This window comes from Scyliorhinus torazame, chromosome 8, assembly GCF_047496885.1.
Source record: "Scyliorhinus torazame isolate Kashiwa2021f chromosome 8, sScyTor2.1, whole genome shotgun sequence".
Taxonomy (NCBI): domain Eukaryota; kingdom Metazoa; phylum Chordata; class Chondrichthyes; order Carcharhiniformes; family Scyliorhinidae; genus Scyliorhinus; species Scyliorhinus torazame.
The window spans coordinates 85,975,568-85,987,215 of record NC_092714.1 but is presented as its reverse complement, the minus strand read 5'-3'; positions in this window follow the sequence as shown (position 1 = coordinate 85,987,215).

The following is an 11,648-nucleotide window of genomic DNA, read 5'->3' as shown; positions in this document are numbered from 1 at the left end:
ACAATTAGGTTAAGCGGCCGTGGGAGCAGAAATTGGGAATCGGGTGGTGCGGAGGGAATGTGGCAAGTAGGAGCAGGGAGATTGTGGCGGTGTGGGGGAAAGAGAGAGATTACCAAGAGGGTGGAGATTGTAAGGAGTTAGTAATTATAGGAGAATCGAGGGAGATTAGGATCAGAACCTGGGCGATTACAGGGTAGTTTGTTGAGCCTGGAAGGGACACTTCCCCCTGACCCTGGTCGACCTGTAATGCTTTAGCGCTTACCTCATCTATCATGCCCTTCTCATTTGCTTTTGCCTGTCAGGTCACAAGAGGTTACAGTGCATAAAAATAGAAATATTTTGAAATTGAGACAATGGCTATCTCGAACAAGAAGGAATTTAATGACCCTCTCCACCCCTCTTGACATGCAATGTCAATGCCATCGCTCAATCCGCCACCATCAACAACATTGGGTCAGCAGTACCAAAACGTTAACAAGACCAGCCATATAAATACTGTGGTTGCAAAACCAGCATAGAGACTATGAATACTGTGGCTAGTAACTTGTCTCCTGACTCCTCCAAACCTTTCCACGATCAAACAAGGCACAAGTCAGGAATGGGATGGAAAACTATCCACTTACCATGTATAAGGTGCATTGCAGTGGCTCATCAAGCCTCCTTCAACAGCACTTTCCAAACCCGTGATGCTTACCACATGTAAAAACGTAGGGAGATGCTTGGGAACACCATCATCTGCTAAATTCCCCTCCGCGACTTGCATCATCCTGAGTTGGAACTATCTCACCGTTCCTTCACAATCACTGGGTGAAAATCATGCAACTCCCTGCCAAAAAACACTGCGGATGTGCTTAAATCAGATGGACTACAGCGATTCATAAGGTGGTTGGTTCACCACCACATCCTCAAAGACACTTCGGAATTGGCAATAAGCGTTCGCTTTGTCAGCCACATTCCCCTTCCATGAATGAATTTTAAAAACTGCGTCTTCCTTAAAAATTTTTACCAACTGACTTGTTCATTAGTTGCCTGGCCCTAAGTCTGCCTCTGTTAACAGTGAAAAAGGGTGAGTTTGAGACAGTATGGGCTGGATTCTCCGATTCTGTAGTTATGTCCGCAGGATCCGTCTGGTCTTATGATCAGAAAGTTGGCACCGCTCCCGCACCGATCATCTGCCGGTGGGAGGCTAACAGCCGCGCAGCGCCCGGCATTACCTGCAGATGCAGCCGCAGAATGGGCGGGTCCATGGCCGCACCGTGCAACAAGGCGTCTGCCGTACGCGGACCTGGACTGCCAAAAACTGTCCCCCTGCATACCCTCTCGCCACCCCCAGACCATACTCCACCAGTCCATCCAGCCCCCGCCGAACCCCCCCACCCCCCCCCCCCCCCCCCGCCAGCGGAATGGCTCCCCCCGACTGTGGCGGTGCTGGACTCAGTCCGCAGCCGCCAGGCGAGGTCCCCAAATGGTATGAGGACACCGTCAGGGACTCGGCCCATCGGGGGCTGAGCATCGGGGGAGGGCCTCAGGTGACATCCTGAGGCTGTCCATACAGCGTACGGCGTACTCCCAGAATACGTCGTTTTTGACGGGCCGGAGCATCGCAAAAAAACGCCGCCCCTAATTCCGGCGTAAAGGTGGATTCTCCGGCCGATCGCCGAGTGCAATTTCAGAGTCGGTGATCGGAGAATCCCACCCTATCAGTGAGATTCTCCAACCCCCCGCCGGGTTGGAGAATCCCCGGGGAGCGGCGCGAATCCCACCCTGACACCCCGACACCGGCTGCCGTATTCTCCGGCGCTGGGTTTTGGGCGGGGGCGGGGTTCACACCACGCTGGACAGGGACCGTTGGCAGCAGCCCCCGAGGCAATTCTCCGGGCCCCGATGGACTGAGCGGCCGTCCATTTTTGGCCAGTCCCGCCGGTGTGGATTAGACATGGTCCCACACGGCGGGACCTGGCAGGTAAGTCGGCTTGGGCAGTCCTCGGGGGGGCATAGGAGGATCCGACCCCGGGGGGGGCCCCCACGGTGGCCCACCGGTCTGTGGACGGGCCTGTGCCATGTGGGTGTTCATTCCTTCCGTGCCGGACCCTGTAGAGCTCCGCCATGGCCGGCGCGGAGAAGACAACCCCCTGCGCATGCACCAGAATACGCCGGCCGGTCTGTGCATGCGTGGAACCACGCCGGCGGTTCCGCACATGCGTGAGATCACGCCGGCCCTTCGTCGCATGTGCAAACTCACGCAGACCCTTCATGCCGGCTGACACGGCGCCAACCACTCCGACGTCCACCTGGCCCCCGGTAGTGCGGAGAATTCCGCACTTTCGGGGGCTGTTGATGCCGGAGTGGTTCGCGCCAGTTTCCCAGCCAGCGTGGGGACTTAGTCCAGCGAAAGGAGGATCCCACCCTATATGTTTAGATTTGAATCTGTCACTATTTCAACTTCCTACCTCACCCAAATTCATCCATATTTATAGAATTCATAGAATTTACAGTGCAGAAGGAGGCCATTCGGCCCATCGAGTCTGCACCGGCTCTTGGAAAGAGCACCCTACCCAAACCCACACTTCCACCCTATCCCCATAACCCAGTAACCCTACCCAACACTAAGGGCAATTTTGGACACTAAGGGCAATTTAGCATGGCCAATCCACCTAACCCACACATCTTTGGACTGTGGGAGTCAAAAAGCTATGAAATTAAGAACCAATTGTGATTACAGCAAGTTTCTTCATGGGCCTTTGGAGATTGCCAGAAAACACGGAATGATACCCAAATGCTAAGCCGCCAGAAAATGAATTAAAATAAATTGCTCTCTGTTACCGCTATAGCTATAACCACTGACAGCATCCTTTCTCAGCTACCTGCCAACATCACAGTAGTGAAGACATTTGTGGAATGTTAGATTAAACAGAGAAACATAGAAAATGTGCACAGGAGTAGGCTATTCAGCCCATTAAACATGCCCTGTCAATCAATGTTAACATGGCTGAGAGATGCACGTCAGCAAGCAGTTAGAACCATACTCCCACTCTGCCTTTAGAGTCAAGAATTCCAGCTATATATTTCTTCAAATATTCAATGACTTGTCCTCCACAGCCTAATATGATAGACAATTCCTCAAGTTCGCCACACTCTGGGTGAAGAGATTTCTCTTCATCTTGGTCTGAAATGGCCTCTCCTATACACTGAAACTGTGACCACTTGTTACAGAACCCCACCTCCCATCACCCATCTAGCCAGAGGAACCATAATCCCTGAATCCAATCTGTCCAGCCCTGTCAGAATTTTTATTTTTTTTAAATCTTGGGCTGATTCTCCGTTATTGGGCCTATGTCCCGACACTGGCTTTAAAACTGTGGATTTCCACGCCTAAGGGCCACATATTCCTAGCCCTGCAGGGAGCTAGCAGGGATGCGGTGTAGATCTAGCTGCTTTTTCTGCAGTAACAGGCCCCCGCACTTCCAGGTCGGAGGCAGCGCATGGCATACTCCATGGCGGACTAGGACCGCGGAGCTGGACCCTTAAAATAAACACCCCGATCCGCCGCGCACCTGACCGTGTCCGCCCGTACAAACATTTCCCGGCCGCGTATAAGGCCCCCCCTGCCCTCCGAAAGGCCCGCCCCCAACCAGGGCGGCCACGGACTGAGTCCGCAACTGCCACGCTTGTTTCTCGACCGGCTGGACCACATTAGATCCACGCCAGCGGGAAAACCGGCGGCAACGACTCCGGCATCAACAGCCCCCGAAAGTGAGGAATTCTCACCTTTCTCGGGGGCTTAGTTGCCACCGGAATCATCTCCGCATCTCCAGCCAGCGGGGAACTGCCCGCGCGAGTCCGCGCATGTGTGGAACGGACAGCGTGATCTCGCACATGTGCGGAACAGCCGGCGTATTTCCGCACATGCGCGGGGGTGCCCTTCTCCGTGCCGGCTCCCGGGCAATATGGCGGAGCCCTACAGGGGCCCAGCGTGGAGTAAAGTAGGCCCCATGATACCAGCCCGCCCGCCGATCGGTAGGCCCCGATTGCGGGCCAGGCCACCGTGGGGACCCACCCCCGGGGTCGGAACCCCACATGCCACCCCCCCCCCCCACCACCCCACCCCCACCCCCGCCCAGGATGGCCCCCGCACACTTACCTTCCAGGTCCCTCCATGTGTGAGGTGAGTAATCCATGTCGGCGAAACAGGGCCAAACCCGTCGGCCATTCGGCCCATTGGGGTCCGGAGAATCACCGGAGAAGGGGTGCTGCTGTCAACAGCCCCCGACCGGCGCAGCGGGAATCCTGCAGGCACCCGAAAAATGGTGTTGGAGAATGCGGCCACCGATTCGCGGTTTTGCTGGGGGCTAGCAGCTAGGCAGTGTTGAGCTCCGAGCTCCAGCTGCCGATATGACCCGGAGCATTGCCAGGTCTGTGGGCGTGCATGCGCACAGCGTCGGCCTGCAGTGGCCACGCCAGGCTTCATGGCGGGTTCAGCCCGCGGACCCGGACAGCAAAAATAGTACCACCCCTTCGGCTGCTTGCACATCCCGGACCGCCCGCCCACAGTGCCCCCAGCCCCGAATGAAGCGCCCCCTGTCCGCGGATCGGCCCTCCCCCGACTGTGGCTGCACCAGACTGAGTCCGCAGCAGCCACGTTAAGTTCACGACTGGTGAGACCATACGTGTCCCACGCCATCAGGAACTCCGCCGGTTGGGGACGGAGCATCGTGTGTGGGCCTCAGGCAATGGCCTGTGGCTGTGGATACGCGGTGCGGGGTACTCCTAGAGTACGCAGCTTTTCAGGGGAGCGGAGCATCGCAAAAGCAGCGCCGCTCCCGATTTTGGTATCATCGGGCATTCTCCGGCCCCTCGCCGAATGCAATTTTGACATCGGGGGCAGATATTCCAGCTCAAGGACTTTGTGGAAGTTGATTCTTGGGTAGGGTGTGTGGATAGTCTGGGTCATGTTGACATCAAAAAGGAGGAGTTATTGGGTGTTTTAAATTACATTAAAGTAGCTACGTCTCCTGGACCGGATGGGATTTACCCCAGAATACTGAGGAAAGCAAGGGAGGAAATTGCTGGGACCTTGACTGACATCTTTGTATCCTCATTGAATACAGGTGAGATCCCAGGGGACTAGAGAATAGCTAATGTGGTACTGCTGTTTAAGAAAGGTAGCAGGGATAATCCAGGAAGCTAGAGGCTGATGAACCTCACGTTGGTAGTAGGTAAATTATTGGAGAGAATTCTCAGGCACAGGATTTATACCCATTTGGAAACAAATGGGATTCATTAGCGATAGTCAGCATAGTTTTGTGAAGAGGAGGTTATGCCTCACTAACGTGATCAAGTTGTTTGAGGAGTTGATAAAGATGATTGATGAGGGGAGGGCGGTTGATGTTGTTTACATGGTCTTCAGTAAAGCTTTTGACAAGGTGCCTCATGGCAGACTGGTACAAAAGATGAAGTCACACGGGATCAGAGGTGAGGTGGTAAGATGGATACAGAACTGGCTCGGTCACAGAAGGCAGAGGATAACAGTAGAAGGGTGTTTTTCTGAATAGAAGGTGGTGACTAGTGCTGTTCCACAGGGATCAGTGCTGGGGCCTCTGTTGTTTGTAGTATACATAAAGCATTTTGAGTAAAATGTAGCTGGTCTGATTAGTAAGTTCGCAGATGACACCAAGATTGGTAGAGTGGCAGATAATGTTGAGAATTGTCAGAGGATACAGCAGGACATAGACAGGTTGGAGACTTGGGCAGAGAAATGGCAAATGGAGTTTAATCTGGACAAATGTAAGGTAATGCATTTAGGTAGGTCTAACATAGAGAGGAAATATACAGCAAATGGCAAAATTCATAGGAATATAGAAAGTCAGAGAGATCTGGGCGTACAGGTCCACATGTCTTTGAAAGTGGAAACACAAGTAGACAAGGTAGTCAAGAAAGCATATGGAATACTTGGCTTCATTGGATGGGGCATTGAGTATAAAAATTGGCAAGTCCCACTACAGTTGTATAGAACCTTGGTCAGGCCGCACTTGGAATATTGCACACAATTCTGGTCGCCACACTACCAAAAGGATGTGAAGACTTTGGAGAGGGTGCAGAGGAGGTTATCAGGATATTGCCTGGTCTGGAGAGTGTTAGCTATGCGGAGAGGCTGAATAGACTCGGACTGTTTTAATTAGAACGACAAGGGTTGAGGGGTGGCCTGATAGAGATCGACAAGATTATGAGGGGCATGGATAGGGTGGATGGGCAGGCACTCTTTTCCAGGGTGGAGGGGTCAGTCACTAGGGGGCGTAGGTTTAAGGTCTGTGGGGCAAAGTTTAGAGGAGATGTGAGAGGCAGGTTTTTTTACATAGAGGGTGGTGAGTGCCTGGAACGCGTTGCCAGGGGAGGTAGTGGAACCAGATACATTAACAGCGTTCAAAAAGCATCTCGACAAATACATGGATAGGATGAGTATAGAGGGCTACGGCACTAGGAAGTGCTGAGGGTTTTGGCCAAGGGTGACCAGTGCAGGCTTGGAGGGCCGAAGCACCCGTTCCTGTGCTGTATTGTTCTTTGTTCTTTATAACCCGGGAATCGAACCTGGATCTCTGGCTCTGTGAAGCAACAGTGCTAACCACTGTGCTACTGTGCTACCCGTTTGGCAAATATATGTGCTACTGTGCTACACTGTATGGCAAATATATAATTTCTTAAGTAAGGACACCAAATCTGCACACAATACTCCAGGTGTGGTCTCACAGAGACCCTGTACAGCTGCAGTAAGGCTTGCTCCAGTACTCAAGTCCTCTTGCAATGAAGACCATTTGCCTTTCTAACTGCTTGCCGTACCTGCATGCTTGCTTTCAGTGGCTGGTATATAAGGACACCCAGGTCCCTTTGTACATCAACATTTCCCAACCTATCACCATTTAAATAACACACTGTCATTCTGTTTTTCCTTCTGAAGTGGATAACTTCTCATTTATATTATAATGCGTTTCTGTCGTGCATTTTCCCACTGACTCAACTTACCTAAGAACCGTGGTACACAAGCACAGTGTTGTAATTCTGGGAAGTTTCACCTGGTCATCCACCATAGATTTGGCAGAAGATACCCTAATAAATGACAGAAATGGCAGAAACATGCGAAGCCTATCGATTTTGGCTTAGGGACAAAAGGGGACCTGTTTCCATGAAGTTACATTCCAAGGTGAGTCAGTGACTTCAGAAAAGGAGGAACCACAATAGTGGCGGAGCAAGCAAATTTGAAAAACCCTTTCACGTTTGTGATGATTCAATTTGGAAAGTTCTTCATTCTGATGAAAAAACACATGCAACTCATCTGTACACCCCCTCCAATATCTTTCTCCCCACTCACGAGAAAAAACACACACTTTTTCCATGAAAGTGGAAATCTCCAGTGTCAAAATCTTAAATGAATTCGAAGGAAAATGTCTACAGACACTCATTTCAAGATAAGATTGTAGAAAACCTTTTGCTGTGTGCTTGCTGTTGTGACATTATAACCCCTTTGGGAGCAATTGGTTTCCTGATTTCATTCAGCTCTGCACAGAGGGTAAATGTTCCCCCTACTCTCGTTGTAGTATCATGGCAGTGGTACAGTGCCAATTTGGCTGTGCTCTAATGCCTAAATCATTTTGCCATATCTCATATTTCTTTTGACAATACATAAAGTTAATTTTGGATGTACCTAGAGGTCATGCCAGCTTTACAGTATCCATAAAATCCCTACAGTGCAGAAGGAGGCCATTCGGCCCATCAGATCCACAACAACCTTCCAAAAGAGCACCCTATCCCCATAACCCCACCTAACCTGCACATCTTTGCACACTAAGATACAATTTAGCATGGCCAATCCACCTAACCTGCACATCTTTGGACTCTGGGAGGAAACTGGAGGTCCCAGAGGAAACCCACAGTCACAGGGAGAACGTGCAAACTCCACACAGAAAGTCTCCCAAGGCTGGAATTGAATCCGGGTCCCTAGCACTGTGAGGCAGCAGTGCTAACCACTGTGCCACCATGTATCATGTAGGCACAGATTCATGGGGACAGCAGAGGCCCTCCTTTGTCAATGTAATATGGTACAAGTAAGGGCGCCTACAGTGGCAATGACTATCTCTGTGGCAATGACAGCGCCTGGGCCCAATCCCCAATCTCTGGGGTCCGTCTGCCTGGTCGTGGTGTTCCTTAATTCCACTAATTCTCTTTCAGAGGGCACTTTTTCATTAAGGTTCCCTCTCCCTGGAGCTGCAGTCTCAGCACAGGTCAGCATTAGAGGTTACGTTGCTGATGATGCTGAGCTGCCAGCCCTCTGTTTGGGTCACAGCTCTTGGAAGCTGGTCACTGAATTGAATTGCACAGCGGCCCCAGCAGCGGCCATTTATTTGGCCGCCACTGGGAACATGCCTCCCTGGGTTCTGTTGCCGACTATAGTAAGGTTGCCTTCTACGTCCAAGCCCAGCAGTGAAACTTATGCTCTCCCTGCAAAATTTAACCAATTAAATTCAAATGTAAATATTAGCATTTTGAATTTGAAGTTCATGAAACAAATGCACATCCATTCCTGGGCTGTTTCCACACAATTATTGCACTGTCATTATCTCTTTCCAGGGTTGTTCTTTTTAACTGACCTCCTTCATGGCCACATGCTGTGTGAATCATTCAGTACTGATCCCTCTAACTCACTCTCTAAACCACCCAGAATGCCAATTCCTGGAATGGAGTCCGGATGGAGTGAATGATTCTGGATCCTTAGGCGGGTTGTTCCCACTTTCTCGGAGCAGCTGCAGAGCTAAAATTGCTGAAGGACCTGGAAAACTGGGTGTTATTATTTCCCACCTGCTCCTTTTGGTCCGCAAGTGGAAAGGACATAGTGGAAGCTCTTTACTGGAGCACCCACCGACAGTCCCTTAAAGGGCATCTGGAGAATTCTCACTGCATTGCACACACTATTGTCCGTCAGATTGGTAATCCAGCCCTCACAATAGGTTTGTACTCTAACTTGTATAGCTGAACAGTCTTTCTGCCAAACAGGTAGGCAGGCTTTGCACCCATTTACAGCCAAGCCTGCCAATTGCATGAGAAGGGCCTTGAGGATGCAAGGTGGTCATTTTCCACGTGAGGAATGTGCAGCTAACAATTGAAAATTGTTCCTTTTTCGTTTTCTGCATGTTCACTATGGGCTGAATTTTACTACGCTCAAGCAGTAAGGGAGGGAGGCAGGCGACTGGTAAAATCACAGGGAGCTGGTTCCCACCGGCTCTGTAAACATGTCTTGGCATCAGAGAATTTTACCAACAATGGATCCGGAATCCGATAAGGTTGCCTGCCCACTTGGATTAGGTCAGCAGTTCTCAGGTGAACCCCAATCCAATCGGTAAAGTTTTGTTCCATACTTTTTAAAGCAACAGATGAACATAATCTAAAACTGAACTCAAAGCGAAAGCATTAGAGGTTGTGATCTGAATTGCGCAAAGCACTGCCTATTGTGGGTGAACTATAAATGACCCAGTTTAAGTCACTTCAGGTTATGAATTGTGTTCAACTCTAAATCAATATGATGATGCTTTATGATGGAACCCTGCAAAGGAGCAACCTTGCTTTACTGACACTACTGCCAACTGCATTGAGAGAACTTTTGCACTTAACTCAACTGCAGTATTTGCAAACAAAACAACATGTGCTGGCACAAAAACAGGAAATGTTGGATATGCAAAATAGTTGGGCAGCTTCAGTGGAGACAGAAAGAGAGTTATGTTTCAGTCTGTGATCTTTCAACAAACAGGGCAAAGTTTAGAAATGTAATAAGTTTTCAGCAATGGTAAGTGAGGAGAGTGAGAAGAAGAATGAAAGAGACGGCCTGCGATAGGGTCGAGGACAGGAGAGATTAAATGCTCAATGGTTACATGTTGCAAAGGCAAAGGAAACAATAATGGAACAAGTGAAGAAGCAAACTATGTGTCTAGATGAGGTGTGAATGGCAGCATCAAAGCTGTCCAAATGCATGAGTGCAGAGAATGGTGACAAAAGCTCCATCTGAAGGTAGATGAAGAAGTAGGAGCAGTTCAGTGTTCATAACAGGCATCTCAATTTTCTGTGTCAATCTGTTGTTAAAAGCAAAGCCAACTTCATGTTTCACAGTGCACTTTGGTCATGTCAGTAGAAGTATAATTGGCTTCAGGTATTGATCCAGTGTGAGCCAATCTACAGTCCCTTGGAGAGCAGTAATGTCGATGTTGAGTGTAGCTCATGGTCAATCTCTGCTGTTGACAGCAAGTCCTCCTGCTGCCAGGGTACATAGTCCTGGTGGTCCAGCCTCTAAGCCAGTGAACCTTCATCTTTTATTTCATGGGTGCTGCTGCTTGTCGGCATAGGATCCCTAATCCTCACACACTAATACAGGAGCCAGATGGTGGCCAGTAACATAAGAACTAGGAACAGGAGTAGGCCATCTGGCCCCTCGAGCCTGCTCCGCCATTTAATGAGATCATGGCTGATCTTTGTGGACTCAGCTCCGCTCTCCGGCCTGTACACCATATATCCCCGAATCCCTTTATTCTTTAGAAAGGCATCTATCTTTTTCTTAAAAACGTTTAAAGAAGGAGCCTCAACTGCTTCACTGGGCAAGGAATTCCAGAGATTCACAACCCTTTGGGTGAAGAAGTTCCTTCTACACTCCGTCCTCAATCTACCTCCCCTTATTTTGAGGCTATGCCCCCTAGTTCTGCTTTCCCCGACCAGTGGAAACAACCTGCCCGCATCTATCCTATCTATTCCCTTCATAATTTTATATGTCTCAATAAGATCCCCCCCGCATCCTTCTAAACTCCAATGAGTACAGTCCCAGTCTACTCAACCTCTCGTCATAATCTAATCCCCTCAACTCTGGGATCAACCTAGTGAATCTCCTCTGCACTCCCTCCAGTGCCAAGATGTCCTTTCTCAGGTAAGGAGACCAAAACTGAACACAATAGGCCAGATGCGGCCTCACCAACACCCTATACAATTGCAGCATAACCTCACTAGTCTCGAACTCCATCCCTCTAGCAATGAAAGACAAAACTCGATTAGCCTTCTTAATCACCTGTTGCACCTGCACACCAACGTTTTGCGACTCGTGCACCAGCACACCCAGGTCCCTCTGCACAGCAGCATGTTTTAACATCTTACCGTTTAAATAATAATCCATTCTGCTGTTATTCCTCCCAAAATGGATAGCCTCACACTTGGCAACATTGAATTCCATCTGCCAGACCCTAGCCCATTCACCTAACCTATCCAAATCCTTCTGCAGACTTCCGGTACCCTCTGCCCTTTTTGCTTTACCACTCATCTTAGTGTCGTCTGCAACCTTTGACACATTGCACTTGGTCCCCAACTCCAAATCGTCGATGTAAATTGTGAACAACTGCGGGCCCAACACTGATCCTTGAGGGACCCCACTAGTTACAGGTTGCCAACCAGAGAAACACCCATTTATCCCCACTCTCTGCTTTCTGTTAGTTAACCAATCCTCTACCCATGCTACCACTTTACCCTCAATGCCATGCATCTTTAGTTTATGCAGCAACCTTTTGTGTGGCACCTTGTCAAAAGCTTTCTGGAAATCCAGATATACCACATCCATTGGCTCCCCGTTA